Below are 13,432 nucleotides of genomic sequence, written 5' to 3' on the forward strand. Positions count from 1 at the left end.
TCAATTTATCCTCAAAGACCTCACATCCCCACATTATGCGGGCCGATTACAACTCACCTACCAATAATGCCTATTGCCGAATGCCGAGCTTAGTAGAAGCAAATATTAAGCGCTATACAAAATTTGATGATTGGCGGTTGAGACTAAGCCTAATTTTACGGTTCAGCACAATAGATGTGTAAGTGTGTCGGTTGGATTGTTAATTTTAAAATAAAAATAAATAGAAAAATAATATAGGCTATAATAAAAAAAAAAATGAATATGTGGTAATAACTAAAAATGTTTAGGTAAACTGTTTAAATATTAAATTAAAAAAAAAATAATTAATAAGAGATTTTAATAAATTATTTGAATATCTATATTAACTGTGTATATCAATTTCATATATATTTATATATAGAAAAATAAATTGTTAAAACATAAAAATAAGTTTTTTATGGTTAAAAAGTTTATTGGAAGTTTGTAGTTGAAGAAATTTGATCCCTCTCCGTTCATGTTAGATCTGTACTTAACATAGATCTATGTTGGTTTAACCAATGTGATTTTATTCTTATTCAAGAGAATAAGATGTAAATATATTATGTTAATGATTGGTTCTGGACAAAATGTAAAGGTAGTGTATCAACGATTGACATAGTAAATAGTGTATAATATTCATCTTTATAGGACAATCTCTTTCACAACTTTAAAGTCTCTTAGTGTCACAATGCACTATTTGGGCACATTATGATACCTCCAACACTGATGTGTTTCACCTCTAACTTGTGGAGCACAAAACTTCACTTGGACTACGCCTCACATTAAGCTTACTTATATAAACTTTATGCCATTAGTTACTTATACCATGACTCTTTGATATAGTGGAAGTAATTTTATTGTCAAAACTACTTCAATTAAACTTCCATTTATAAACACATGAGCATTATGTTGGACATTTGATAATCTAGCACTGCTCCTGTGTGTTTGTGACATGCATTCTCGGAAATCCCTTAAGTCTTGTAATGTGTTTGTTTACTAACACCTACTGGTTTTTGGTGCAACGTGATGTGTTTGTTTACTAACACCTACTGGGTTTTGGTGCAAGGTGATGTATTTGTTTACTAACATCTACTAGTTTTTGGTGCAATGATAATCGTGATTCCAACAAATGGCATTAGAGCCAAAGGTCTTAGTTCAAAACACCCCTGGTATGCGTTGGGAAAGAGATAGAGATTGTTAGGCAGTGGATTGTCCAACACTCCCTATGTGTTTGCCACATGTTTTTAACCACCTCTCAGGGATCCATTAATCGTGGTGATGCATATGTAGAAGTTTTAGAATTTTAATTTAGTTATCACTAATTATTAGGTGGATGGTAGGGATTTAAACATTATAAAATATTTTAAAATAATTTTAATAGTATACACAAAATTAATTTAATTACCAATTAAATAGGGATTTAATTTTTATAAAATATTTTTAATAGTATACACAATCAAAGATTGAGATTTATTTCCAAAGTAGTTATGTCTTTTTTTACCTTTTTAACTAAATCCATTAATTTTAAAAAATGTCATATGAACAAGTGCCATATAAAATAAACTATGATTTTTTGGGCATGTGGTATTGATAAGAAACTATATTCACCATGATATTGTAAGAAAGTTTCTTTACAAATTAAAAATCTCCATGATAATGTGTGGGTGATATTGTAAGAAAGTCTATTTACAAATTAAAAATATTCATCATAACATGGGTGTGAATATCTATAGTTAAGAATCTTATTACATGTTTTTCTAAATGTATATATATTTAACTTATGTATTAATTATTTTTAATAATATTTTTTTAAAATAAAGTTACAATTTAATTATTTCTTTTGTTTTTTTTAAATTTGAGCAAATTAAAATGTATGATGAACTAAGTGTTTTGATACTTACTATGAATTGATACCTCTCCAAATTTACTATTTTTTTAGGGTGATTCATAGACATTGAATGACCACTACATCCACTAAAAAATCAAGGTAGATCAACCAGAAGAGATCTACATGTGGGCCAAACTAACAAGGCCTAACCCCAAAGGCATCAAAGAAATTTGGCACAATGACCTCCCCATAAGAAAAGTACTTAGCAAAAAAAAACTATCCCTTGAAACTACATTTACCAAAAATTTAATTTAATTTATACAACTATACTAATTAAATTTAATTAAATATAATTTTCTTTTTTCTTTTTCTATTTTTAATATAAATAATAAAATATCTTTTAAAAATATAATTTTAAATTATTATATTTTTATATAAAAAATAAATTTAATATTATTAAAATATTATATTTTTTTATAAAAATAAATTCAATATCCTTGAATACTTTGATAGCATAATTACAATCCATAATACCACGTACCAAGCATAATTACAATCCATAATACCACGTACCATGGCCACTGGCCACTCTAGTCTTCACTCCCTTAACTTGTGGCCACTTCCTATATTTTCATTAACATACTTAAATATCCAATATTAATAAATTATCCAAAATACTTTTACTTTCAACAAACCAATGAAAATATAAAATTCTTGCAGACTTAGCAATTAAAAATAATATCTAAGATATAATTGTTCTAAAACATGGATGATGCACAACGAGGTCCAATTTTTGTAGCTTGAAACATTTGTCAAAGATGTTTGACAAAGTTTAGGTTAGCTTTATAATACAAAATATCATAAACATTCCTAATACATTATGAATAACATTTTAAAATATATATATAAATTTATTAACTACAAACTCATTATATTTTATAATTTATGTTTTATAAAAATTGACCTATAAAATATGTTCTGGAGATACTTTATTAAATATTTACACAATACTTTACATATTCTAGAATTAGGCAAAAATGGTTACAACATTTAAAAAATATTACACAACCACCTGAATACTGCCCACCATTTTCGTTAACTCACTACCAAATATTCGACTCCTCGTCATTTACATTTCCATATGATTACCATAAACACTTCATTGCACCCATGGTCTATTTTCAATTTAATAGGCATAAATATAAAATTAATATTGCTTATCATTATCACTATTTTAATGTCATCATAAAATTGGAAAAACTTATATAGAATTATAAGGTTGTGAGATGATTGTATTTATGAATATATTTTATAATATATATTTTTAAAATATATTAAAAATAATATAGATATATATATAAATATAGATATGTTTGGAATGAAAATATGGAAATTTTAAAATATTTTGTAAATGGTAAAATGAATAATTTTAATTATCAAATTTATGATTAGCAACAACTAACAACGATATCAAAAAACTTCATATCTAATATTAATTATTTAAACTGAACTTTGAACTTTGAGAACATAGCACAATTTATATATATATTTTTTAAATTTTTATATATACAAATTTATTTTAAATTTTTATATATACAAATTTAAATTCTAAACATATTTTATAATGTATATTTTAAAATATTTCAAAAATATTAAATAAAAAAATATCATCCTCTAGCAAAAATAATTTCGATGGTAATATTTTTATATTATTTATCATCTTTCTTTAGTTTTGTTTAAAAAAAATAAAAGTTTTACCCATAAATTTTCTTATTTTTATTTTTAAATAAATTTTTTTATTCCTCTCTCTTGTGAACATATAAAATGGGAAATATAACTGAGATAAAGCAATGACGCCGAAAGGAGATGCGATCAATTCATGACGATGACGCCCACAATCCATTGTCGCTTCTAACTTTTGCTTTAAGTAATTTCAAAGCTTTTGCTGTTATGGTGCTAGGCATTAATGCACTTGAATACGAAAATAAGAGAAATCTGTTTTAATAAGTTCGAGTGTCATTATTGTTAGCTGTGATTTGGTTAAATTATCTGTCTTTTCATAGATCTCTCATTTTTAATTTTATGATTAATTAATAATAAATGTTGTATTAAGAAATATATATAAACGGGTTCGGATATAAATGCTCGCAGATATAAATCATTTTATATGCAACTTTTCGGATCTTTTCTCTTCTGGATGGGTTCAGTTATATAAAGAGTGCGGATATATAAACAGTCTTCGAATCTTGGATGTATTGAATGGGTTCGGATATAAACGCTCGCAGATATAAATAATTTTATATGCAACTCTTCGGATCTTTTCTCTTATGGACGGGTTCGGTTATATAAACAGTGCGGATATATATTGAACGGGTTCGGTTATATAAACGGTGCGGATATATATATAAATCATTTTATATGCAACTCTTCCGATCTTTTCTCTTCTGCGGTTCATATATAAACAGTGCGGATATATAAACAATCTTCAAATCTTGGATGTATTGAATGGGTTCGGATATATAAACAGTGCGGATATATTGAGCAGATATATAAATCATTTTATATGCAGCTCTTCGGATCTTTTCTCTTCTGCGGTTCATATATAAACAGTGCGGATATATAAACAGTCTTCGAATCTTGGATGTATTGAACGGGTTCGGATATAAATGCTCGCAGATATAAACGCTCCGGTTTCTGAGGCTCGCATATAAATCTTCACATATATAAACGCTCCGGTTTCTGAGGCTCGCATATACACACGGTGATCTATATATAAACGCTTCGTTTTCTGAGGCTCAGGTTTTTGAAATACATATAAATCCTCGCATCCGGTGATTTTGGGATATATAAATCCAAAGCTCGGTGATCTATATCCTCGCTCCAGTTTCTGAGGCTCGCATATAAATCTTCGCATATATAAACGCTCGCAGATATAAACGCTCCGGTTTCTGAAGCTCGCATATAAGTATAAGCTCTGGTTTTCTGAGGCTCGCATATAAGTATAAACGATCGCAGATATAAACGCTCCGGTTTTCTGACGCTCGCATATAATTCTTCACATATATAAACGCTCCAGTTTCTGAGGCTCGCATATACACACAGTGATCTATATATAAACGCTCCGGTTTCTGAGGCTCCGGTTTTTGAAATACATATAAATCCTCGCATCCGGTGATTTTGGCATATATAAATCCAAAGCTCGGTGATCTATATCCTCGCTCCGGTTCTAAGGCTCCGGTTTTTGAAATATATATAAACCCTCGCATTCGATGATCTTGGCTCGCATATATAATCCTAGCACTCGGTGAGCTTGGTTCTGGGGCTCGCATTTATAAACGCATTCGGTGATCTTGGTTTTGAAGCTCGCATATATAAATCCAAAGCTTGGTGATCTTGGCCCGCACAGGCGATCTGCAGTCAGGTTCGCTGATATCAGGTGCACACATTCCTTATCTTTTTCTTTTTCTAATACATATTTGCTCATATAATTTCAAGTATGAATATTTCACCATAGTTACCAAAGATTACCAAGGGCAGACCTAGCACAGTTACTCTACAAGACCTCTATGAGTATATAGAGTCTTTAGAGAAACGTAGAGAAGAAAAAGAAGCCAAGTTACAAAAAGAGTTAGAAGCCGTGCTGGAAAATAAATTTGCATCTCTTGAAAACATGATCCAAAAACAAATAGAAAATAAAATAGAACTACTGGAGAATAAAATGGAGGCAATGGAGACTAGATTGCAGGTTATAGAAAAACAAAACCAAGATACTAACCAACCATCCCAGCAAGGAGACGCTGATACTTTAGAGGGTCTTAAAATGAAAGACATGATTAAAGAATTAGAAGAAAAAGTTAATAGCCGCCTCACCCTAAATAATGTGGTAGATAAGTTAGATATTAAACCAATTAAAGATGAAATGAAAAAATTAATAGAATTAGACCACGAACGTAACAAAAGGGCCTTGAACCTTATAATCTTCAGTTTAAAAGAGGAAGAAGATGAGGATACTTTAGCCTTAGTCCAGACAGAATTACATAATAGATTACAAATTGAAACAGTGTGTCTCACAGAAGCAACAAGGTTGGGGAAATTAACCGAGAATAAAGGAAGACTAATCCGCATAAAGGTGAGCTCTACTGATCATAAGCACAACATACTTAGTAAAACCTCAAGTCTAAAAGGAACGGGAATATTCATAAATGAAGATCTCATTCCAGAAGATCAAATAGAATTAAGAAAGGAGGTTCAAAAGGTAAAAGAAGCTAGAAAGGAAGGAAAATGGGCAATAATCAGAAATAGAAAAGCCTTTATTCGAGATAGAAACCAAAAAGATAGTAATCAATAGCAATTAAACATGCTTCGGATCCTTTCTTGGAACTGTCGGGGCTTCCCATGGAACAAAGGCCCCAAGCTAAGTTGGATTTCAAATGATGTTGATATTATTTTGCTTGTTGAAACTTGGAGCACGAAGAATCTAAGGTCCCTAACATAGATGGCTTTACGCTATGGTTTACGTGGAACAAGCGATCCTCCCGTAGAGGCATTGGGGGAATAGCTTGTTACATTAAGAAGAACATCTCCCCCCATGTTAGGATTTATAAAAACGACCCTTACAACCAATTTAGTTGGATAGAGATCAGAGACATTAATAATAAAAAGTCCTACATAGCAATATGTTATTTTCCCCCCATCAATTCTAACTTCTATAAGAAGAAGAATCTAGATAAAACTAACCCTTACAATAGTTTAGAGAATGATATTTCTAGCCTAAGGAATGACGGTAATATCCTTTTAATAGGTGACTTTAATGCTCAAACTTCAAACAACCAAGCTATTATTCTAAACAATCATTCCAACCCTAATCCTCTTTGGTTAGACGAAGACCCTACCCTGGCTAGTAAGTACAAAAGGAGCTCTGAAGACCTCGGGGAAAATTTGTTTGGGTCAGAGCTAGTCAAGCTCTGTAGTGCTCAGGATCTCATAATTTTAAACGGTCTAAAGAAGTGGCCCAATTCCAGCAAGATGACTTGCATCCATGGACTTGGTAGCAGCGTGGTAGACTACGTTATTTCCGATCTCCCATTATACAACGAAATGGTAAATTTTGACATCTTAAACGACCACGAACCTGACTCTGATCATAGGCCTTTACTTATAACTCTCAATTTTGTCATGCATAGAGTTCCCATAGAAAATAATACTTACAGCCAAAAGAACTTAATATTTGATAGAAATAAAAAGGATCTCTTTCTAAATGAATTAAAAACTAATTTGCTTCCTTTATCTAGTATAGACAACATAGAAGACCTATATCATAATTTTACTACAACCCTCTCATATTCTATTAACAAGTTCTCAATTGAAGTCTCAAATAATAAAAGAAATAGCAAAACCAATCCATGGTATGACAAAGATTGTAAAAGTGCGAGGAGAGCAATTAAGGAAGCTGTTGATGATTCTCTTAAAATGGACAAGATAAAAATATACAAAGCCCTAATTAAAAGGAAAAAGAGGCAGTACATTCGTCAAAGACAGGAGAATCTCTTACACCTCTCTAAGGTAGCTCCTAAGAAATTTTGGAGGCAGATTCTGACTAGGAAGACTAAGGATAATAATAAAATTGCTCTTCACAATTGGAATTCTTATCTTAAAAAACTTTATGAATCTCCAAATGTCATGGATAATTTGGAAACCCTACTCACAACGAAAGAAGTTTTCTCTTTAGAAGACATTAAGTTTGGTGTTAATCGCCTCGCTAATGGGAAAGCTAAGGACATTGAAGGTTACCAGGCGGAAATCTTAAAAATTGGAGGTCCTGTCCTCATCCCCCACATCCACAAGCTTGTCAATCAAGCAATCAAGCAAGGGTTCCCTAAACCTTGGACTGAGAGCCTCATTATCCCTATTTTTAAAAGTGGGGATACAAATAACCCCTCTAATTATCGGACAATTATGATCAGCCCTCTCTTAGCCAAGTTGTATGGTAGTATTCTGGAAAAGAAGTTAAGCATATGGCTTGAAAGTGAAGGTAAGCGGGCTAAAGGCCAAGCAGGTTTCATAAGTCATCACTCAACAACAGACCACCTTGTTACGCTTAGGATCATTGCGGAGGAATGTCGTAATGATAAATCCAATTTATTTTGTTGCTTTGTGGACTTTAGAAAGGCTTTCGATACGGTTCCTAGATACAACCTTTGGAATAGGTTAGAAGAGCTAAAGGTTCCTCTTGAGTTGAGAGCTGCTACTATAAGGTTATACGAGAATGTAATTGCCAAGCTAAAGAGCAATGAGGGGTGGTCAAAAGATATTAAGTGTAACATCGGAGTTAAACAAGGTTGTTCCCTCTCCCCTACCCTATTTGGCATTTACATCGATAAGCTTGAAGGCTATTTAGAAGAAGCAGGATGTGATGGCACGATCTTAGCTAGGATAGTTGTTATCCTTCTTCTCTATGCTGACGATATTGTTCTTTTGGCAAGGTGCCCATCTGATCTTGATAAGAAACTCAAGCTTCTTAAGGATTTCTGCTCTACCATGGGTATGACTGTTAACACTGACAAAACAAAAGTTATGATTATCAAATCCAAGAAGGACACTTACGCTAATTTTATGTATGACAATAATAACTTGGAGGAAGTGTATTCTTACAAGTAACTAGGAATTGATATCCATCACAAGCTCAACTGGAACCATAGCATTCAGAAAAGGATTAATGGGGGGTGGAAAGCTTATTTTGGTCTTGAAAATAATTGTAAAACAGCAAACCTCGTAATGTAGGATAAAAAGAAGTTCCTCTTTGAAACTTTAGTCACTCCTGTTATCTTATATGGCTGTGTGGTTTGGGGTTGCAGCATCTCCAGAGAATCATGGAGAAAGATTGAGCAAATCCAGAAGCGTTTTATAACTTATAACCTGAAAATTAAAAGTAATACACCCTATCCTATTCTCCTTATAGAAGCAGGTCTTTCCCCTATTGAGAGCCTAGCTATGCTTAGGTTTCTGTTGTACAAGCACAAGCTCAATAACATAGACGATCATAGACTTCCTAAGCTAGCTTTAAATTCCAGCCAAAACCACCTAAGGCTCAACTGAGGATGGCATAAAGACACAAGGGCCTGGTTAAACTATTGGGAGATCAACCAGAATGATGCTTTGCAAAACATAAATAACATTAAAGATATTGTTACTTCTAAGTTCAAAGAAAAATTGTGGTGTGAGAAAGATTTAGCATCTAAAAGAAAATTAAGTTATTATAAGAAGGTCATCAACCCCACCCTTGAAGATCAAAAGTATCTCTCTATTTTAACTAGCTCAAAGAAGAAAATTAATATAGCAAAGATTAGAACGAATTCTCATGAGCTCCATAGTGAAACAGGTCGTTGGGCAGTTCCTAAAATGCCATGGATGGAAAGGATCTGCCATATTTGTGAGAATAGGAGCATCGAGGATGAAAACCACTTCCTCTTAGAGTGCCCTGCATACAACCACATTAGATCTCAATTTCACAATCTTTGTTACAATACTGACCTTCCTAGCCTTTTACAATGTCAAAATTATAGTGAGCTCGGGAGGCTTCTCTCCAAGCTTTTTGAGCATCGGAATAAAATCTTAAATCAAAATAAATAATTTGTTTATTTAGGTCCGATAGATCATTGTTTGGTCTTAACGGACGTTAACCATCATCATCATCATCATCATCATCATCATCATAAACAATATTTTTAATGTAGATTCACTTTATTTTACTATGGAAATTTTTAACTTGTAAATAGTTTTTGTTGCAATACCATGGTTTATTAATACCATATGTCCAATATAACACATGTTGATATGAGATTTTCTTTAATTAATTAATTTGAGATAAATTAATTAAAATAACATGACTAACTTGGAGATAATACTAATATGAATATTTCAGTCGTGGAGGTTAAATCTCTACCATCCACCTAATAATTATTGATAATTAAATAAAAATTCTAAAAATTCTATTGTGAAATAGCCAAACCTATCGACATAGTAAATATTGTTGTTTCATCATTATTATCACAAGAACACTACACTACTCGAAAAAAACATGGTAAATATTATTGTTTATCATTATTATCCCAAGAACACTACACTACTCGAAAAAATTCTTTAAGAGAGCCAAACCTATCAACACAGTAAATATTGTTATTTCTATCATTATTATCCCAAGAACACTACACTACTCGAAAAAAACATAGTAAATGTTGTTGTTTCATCATTATTATCCCAAGAACACTACATTACTAAAAAAAACTCTTTAATGATACATAAAGAAGCAAACTTGCATTTATACCATAATGTAATCTAGTTTATATGTCAGACCAGGCAATACCTCCTCCAAATCAATTCATTGTATTCATTCAGGTTGGTCTTTATTATATACACGAGGGAGAGACTGTTCATTTCATCTCCCCGTGACTTTTCATATTTTCTATTATTTATTTACATCAGTTACACTTATTCACCCAATCCTGATGATTAGGTGTCAACATTCCCCCTAATCTGAAGGGATCTTGGTGAGTCCAAGCATCGTTTTGAATCTTTCAAGCTTTTCTCTTCAAAGTGCTTTGGTGAAGATGTCTGCAATTTTCTCATTAGTGGAACAATGGCGGAGATGGATTGTTTTTGCCTCAACATGATGTCGAATCAGATGATATTTAGTATTGATGTGCTTCGTTCGATCATGGAACTTTGGGTTCTTGGCCAACTTTATTGCCGAGGTATTGTCAATCATGAGTGGAATTGATTGTACTTGTTTTACCTGCAAATCTTTAAGAATTTTCCTGAGCCACACAATTTCTTTTGTTGCCTCGGCTACTGCCACAGTTTCTGCCTCTGTTGTGGAATCCGTTGGAACTGATTGTTTGCGTGATCTCTAGGAGACAGTGCATGATCCAAGACTCATAGCATAACCTGAAGTAGATACCCAGTTTCTTTGTCTCCATCGAAGTCTGAATCAAAGTATCCAATCAAGCTGAAGTCGTCCACCTGTGTATACTTGATTCCAAAGTCTTGAGTTCCCTTCAAGTACCGTAGAACTCTTTTTGCAGCAGACCAATGTCTCTCACAAGGCTTTTGCATAAACCTGGACAGGATTCCAACAACAAATGAAATGTCTGGTCTGGTAGTAGTTAGGTAGTTGAGACTTCCTACAAGCTGTCTATACTTTGTTGCATCCTCAAATTCTTTTCCTTCAATGGATGTGAGCTTTAAGTTTTGTTCCATTGGAGTAGTAAGAGGATTGCATTTTGTCATGCCAAACCTGTTCAACAGATCTCCAATGTACTTCTTTTGAGAAAGGAATATGGACTTCGGATGTTGAGTTACTTCAATACCAAGATAGTAATGAACATACCCCAAATCAGTCATTTCAAAACCTTTCCTCAATTCCTTCTTTATGGATGCAATGTAGCTTTCATTGTTCCTTGTCATCAAAAGATCATCTACATATACCACAAGATACACAACTATTTTGCCAGCTTTCTTGACAAATAAAGTTGCATCATCAAGATCATAATGTTTGAAATTGAGTTTCAGAAGATGCTCAATTAGTTTTTCATACCAGGCTCGTGGTGCTTGTTTGAGGCCATACAAGGATTTCACAAGTTTGCATACTTTATGTTCATGTCCTTTCACAACAAGTCCTTCAGGTTGGGACATAAAAACATTCTCTTTTAGATCTCCATTCAAAAAAGCAGTTTTACATCCATTTGATGGACTTTCCAACTGTTATGAGCTGCTAGGGCAAAGAGTGTCCGAATGGTAGCCCATTTTACTTGTCAAGTGAGCCATCAGCTATATACTTGTTCTTGTAGACCCACTTGTAACCAATTGGTTTGGTTCCTAATGGAGGATCAACCAACTTCCAAGTGCCATTCTTTATCAGGGCATCATACTCCTTTTGCATCGCTTCTTTCCATTCATCATGAGAAGCAGCTTCTTTGAAGGAAGTTGGTTCGAAATCTGTAGACAAATTCAATTCACAATCATAAGAAACATCCATATCAACAGGTGAATCAGAGTCATCTACATCACCTCCATTTTGCCAGTTTGAATTTCTAGTTCCTGTCTTTCCAACCTCATCAGGATGAACACTTTCAAGTGTCTTTGTCAGCCACTTTGGGGGACCTTTCTCAGATGGTCCAGGCTGCTCCATTGATTGAGTTGGGACTGAATCAAGATTGAGTCTCCCAATTCTATCAATCACATCACTTAAAGTATCATCCATTGTTGGAGTTTCATGCGGGAGAGAGAGTGCTTCAGAAGAAGATTCCATAGGTTGATTTAGTATAGGAATCCCCCCTTCAAGATGTGGAATGTGATTATCAAATTCTTGAAATGATTTTGCATTTGCGAATCTATCCAAGCGATCAAGTTGCTGCTCAACAACATTATCAGTTTTGGATGATTCAAGAAAGATTACATCTCTAGATACAACAAACTTTTTATTGGCTTCATCATAGAGACGGTATGCTTTGGAGGTGTTTGAATACCCCAGGAAGATACACTTACGACTTCTTGCACCAAGTTTGTTTCTATGTACCTTTGGTATCAAGGCATAACAGATGGAACCAAATACCTTGAGATGCTTTACCGAAGGAATGTGCCCATACCACATTTCATAGGGAGTCTTGTTTCTGATAGCATTAGATGGACATCTATTCTTTATATATACAGCACATAGAACTGCATCAGCCCAAAACATCAATTTTACATTTTTGAAAAACATCATGGAGCGCACCATATTTAAGATTATCCTATTCATTCTTTCAGCTACACTATTCTGTTGGGGATTATAAGGCATAGTTGTTTGATGTTTGATCCCATGTTGGCGAAGATAGTTTTCAAATTCATTTGAAGTGTATTCTTTTCCATTATCAATGCGAATAGAGCCAATATGAGATTGTGCATCATTTTCAATCCATTTATGAAAGTTCTTGAATGTTTGAAAAGCATCAGATTTGTTCTTCAATAAATAAACCCAACACATTCTGGTGTAGTCATCAATAAATGTCATCATATATTTGTTTCCATTTGCAGAAGGAACATGCATTGGACCACATAAATCTGAATGAATGAGTTCAAGATTTCTATGTGCTCTTGAATGTGAATCATGAAAAGACTGTTTTCTATGCTTTCCTAGAATGCAAGCATCACATTGCTTAAGTTTCCTAGGAATTGTAGGAAAACTAGTAACACCATTTTTCTTCAACAAGCGGAGGTTGTCATAATTCAAATGTCCAAATCTAGCATGCCATAATAAACTTGATGGAAGTGTACCTTCTTCATAATGAGAATTGTATGAGAAATGTTGTGCACGAGCAAAGGTACCTTGCAGCTTGAGAAGCCTTTCTTCTTCTATTCTCCTCATGACAAGTGAGTGGTCAGATGCTTTTCTCACCTCAATATGAATGGAGTGACCTTGATGTAGACCTGTTGAAGGTCCAAAAATCGGGTCGACAACAAGGGGGATACCCACCCGGTCCGGAGCTTGGTTGGCAGCTCCTTATCCGTTTGGTATAGCGGGTCCGACTGGGGATAATGGGACCAGTTTCC

Source organism: Pinus tabuliformis, chromosome 8, assembly GCF_031772625.1.
Source record: "Pinus tabuliformis cultivar Carrire ecotype Pingquan chromosome 8, CPIR1, whole genome shotgun sequence".
NCBI classification, from domain to species: domain Eukaryota; kingdom Viridiplantae; phylum Streptophyta; class Pinopsida; order Pinales; family Pinaceae; genus Pinus; species Pinus tabuliformis.